This window comes from Chinchilla lanigera, unplaced genomic scaffold (genome assembly GCF_000276665.1).
Source record: "Chinchilla lanigera isolate Chin_1 unplaced genomic scaffold, ChiLan1.0 scaffold00083, whole genome shotgun sequence".
NCBI classification, from domain to species: Eukaryota; Metazoa; Chordata; class Mammalia; order Rodentia; family Chinchillidae; genus Chinchilla; species Chinchilla lanigera.
In genome coordinates, this window is record NW_004955484.1 from 1397279 (window position 1) to 1401369 (window position 4091).

Below are 4091 nucleotides of genomic sequence, written 5' to 3' on the forward strand. Positions count from 1 at the left end.
CTGATTGGAATTGAAGACATGAAAATGTGTGTAATCCCAAATGATAAGAATAGCTCTATAGAAATGCCTGAATTATCTACACAAATGCTGCTAGAGCAACTAAGTGAGCATAGCAAATGTGTAAGATTGAAACAAATAAGCAAGAGGGAACAAAACATATATGACATTTTTAAGCTCTAGAAAATAGTGTTTAAAACCCAATCCATCCTGACAGAAGTAGATCATGGTTGCCTGAAGTTATAATACATAGATATGTATGATTAGTCACAAAATCAGATCCCTTTGCATTTAAAAATAAAAGATAAAATTTTACATAAGTCACAAAATATATTTGGAAAAGAGTTAAGTTTGGTAAAGCAGAATTTTTATCTCTGTGTTCACCACATAGATTGTGACCACACGTGAGACAGAAGGAGCCATAGGGCTGCCCAACAGAGTGTTCTGCAGCCGTAAATGTTCCGTATCTGCACCGCCCCATCCATCAGCCACAAACTATGTGTAACCCTTGCACACTTGAAAGATGCCCACTGAAACTGAGTAGTGGATATTTAGCACTATTTCATTTTAATTAATTTAAATTTAAATAGCTGAATGTGGCAGGTGCCTACTATATTGGACAGTGATAAAGTTCTTTTCATCTGATTCTGTTATTCAGGAGTCTGTAGCTATAAAAAATAATTAGAAAAAGTCACCTCCTGAAATAATTCACCTCAGCATTTTATTAGTTTTATTGTGTGAAGTTTTAAGTTCACAATCTGTGAAACAGTGTGGATTGCAGATTTTGCAATGTAGCTGAAGAAGTGGGCTGAAAATATGTTCACAGGAGTGCACATACTACTACAAGGCTACTCAAGTTCTTTGGGTGCTCCCTTATGAAAGTAGATGAACACACCATATATGACATGTAATTGTAATAAACGATAGATGTAGACAACATAATATAACAGCATTTTAGACAAGTTTTCCAAGGGCATAAATCCTTCTGTTACAGAGCTGATTTCCAGGTCAAATCTCTTTTCCTCCCATTTGGGAGATACATTGAGCATCTCTGCATACTAAAACATCTGATCTCGTGTATGGTAGTGGAACTTGACTAATGTTCTCTAAATAGTTTATAGATGTATTTGAACAAAATAACCTTGTCCAATGAAACATTAATTAAGTAGTCCACAACTAATGGTCTATGGACTACAGTGTGAGGAGCACCATCACAGAAAGCTCCAACCATTTTCAACAAGAATTACAAGATTTATCATAGTACTCCTTAGCATTTAATTAATATAAATTGTGGAGCTAATCCTATTTCCCCAACTTTGTAAGTTGCCTGACATAAGATACTTCTTCACATATATGGTAAAAATGAATTCCAATAATGATAATCTTGTATGTATTTTTCTTTGAAAATGTTTTGGTTTTTGTATGCACATAGAGGTATGCACATGAATATGTTGTGTTAAAGATAATATTTTGGATGCTCGGTAGCTTTCTCTTGTACATGGAAATTCTTTATGCATTATTAATTGGCTGGCTTCCTGTTGACTGACATGTTCAAACAAACAAAAGACAAACTGTTCAAAGAGCTGGGCCTCGGGGGTTCCCCTGGTATCTGACTTTCTGGTTAATGGGCTTGGCTGAGCCAGTTAATCTTTCTCAGCCTTCTATTAACAAGTAAAAGAGAAAAAGAAAACAAATTAATTTGTATTTCACTTTTCTAAAAAGAATCTCAGGCAATTTCTAACATATGTTTCATTTATATAATATATGTAGGAAGTAATATACATTTCTTCTACATAAAAAAATTCAATACTTAAAGAGAAAGTATTAGTAGAAAGAAAAAATAAAAACAAGGATAAGGGGAATCAGATCAGTTAATGCTTATAAATATTGTTTGAGCCAATATTCTTGGATTTCACATTTGCAAATGAGTGTATAATTTACTTCATTTGAGTTTTAGTGGCTCTGTTTGCATGGTTTCCTGTATAATATCCACTTACTAGGTCAATATGCTGTAAAAGGCATCTTTGAAGGAAATTATTCTCTGAGTTTACTTAAATCAAAATATATTTAACAAGAATTGTTTTCAGGACTTGAGAAAAATTAAAGAAACTGAAATATTTAGGAATTTCTTTGGTATCTTTGAATAATAGATATTTATTCCATGCTGGTTATGAATGCACGTGCTCACTCAAATCTGTATTTGATTAATATGAATTTTACTGAGTCTTCACTGCTTCATGATTACTCCCTGTTTTGCAAAAGATTATTCTTCAGAATGTAGATCTTAAAAATAAATTTAACATCTCATTGTTTTACTATCCTCTTCCTTCATCATTTTGACCATTCATATTAGGAGTATTTCCCTAAAGACAGTCTAGCTGGATGAAATTTTCTTAGTTTGTCAGTTGTTGCTCTTATGCTTTATTACATTTATTTAGAGGAAATGTATCCTCTGACATTTTTGAGATTCTCTTTGTAATATTTTATTAGAGTGGGATGTTCAATAGGATTTATTCTGTTTGCTTTTCCGGTTGATAGTGTGGTGATCGCCTGGTGCACATGCAGCAATAGTAGGATAGTTCTGCACATCCTAGAGAGAAGAGTTATCAACAGCAAGGCTGACTATAGGTAGTGGGGAGGGGAGTTTTAGCTGTTGTATTCCTCTATATTTGCTCGCTCTGCTCCAGTGTTTGATACATACTATACTATTTTCATGATAGTGTTTTGTGTGTTGGTATTATTTTGGGGGGAATTATGTATCCCATAATTAAGTCATGAGAACAAACATGTACATTCATGAATTTTTTAACATTTCATTAAACAATATAGGAAAAAAGAAAAAACTTAAACAATTCCAAGTGAGTCTCTTTCAATAATGATAATAAAAGTTATAAAATGTGTAACTAGGTGTGTGTGTGTGTTTGTGTGTATAACTTGGAACTAGATGATGTTTTTATTTTGGGGATTAATAAAGAGAATACATACATTCAATATTATCAGCCAGTTATGGTTTAGACAATATCCTAGGCACTGTGTCAAGTGATTCACATATAAACACTGACATTTAACTCTTAGAAAGACATTTTAGAGATTCTTAAAGAATAGAGAATTGCTTAACTTGCCCAAATCATAGTTGTACCAGGACAAGAAACACACACATACACACACACACACACACACACACACACACAGATACGAGGATCCTATTTGTGCTCCTGGTCATTATTCTATCTTTTCCCTGCCATCTCTAATATAGTGCAACTAAAGGGAACTATAAAATCTGTAGAGAAATTTAGCTGCAGGACTGTTGAACCAGTACATATACATACATGGAAGAAATTAACCTTTTATGTGAAAGTAGAGAGGGCTGGAAAAGTGTTGATGGAAAAAAAAAAAAACAGAGTTTCAAAAAGAGGTATACATTTTTACAGTGATAAAATTATACTCCAGTTTTAAAATATTTGCATATATATTTGGTTTTTGAGAATAGAAATATCAGATTGCAAGCAATTAAGTCTACTGCAATGCCTAGAATCATATAGATGCTTCCCATGTTTCTGTAATGAAAGTGAGCGTAGATTAGAACTCGGTTTAATGCAAGTTTAGGTACAATTCAGAGATATTTTATGTTTAGCCCATAAAGCAGATTTCTATAATATCTTATTAAAGATGGTGATATACAGTTTTAGAAATAGCATGACTCCTAGTGGTTATTTAGTCTAATGACTTATGGCACTTTAAGGACACTTCAGATTAAGAATTGAAACCTGCGTTATAAGTAACTAAACCAAAATATTATTTTCATCTGTGTGGTGGATTGACAACTGGTGGTCAATGTATAACACCCAGCTGAACTGAATCAGTGCTGTGCTGGGTGTCGGAGGCCCACCTGAGGACTGTTGCCAGCAGCATAAGAGGCAGAACTGGAGAAAAAGAAGACAAAAGGTGGTTGGGAGCTGGTAGAAGCTGTTGGGAGCCTGTTGGAAGCTGACAGAAGCTGTGAGGAGCTGTTGGTTCCTTGGAGGTGCTCGTCATGCTGGCTTTCCTGATGAACTTGGCTGTTTTCATCCTCCAAGGAGCTCAGGACCTTGTTA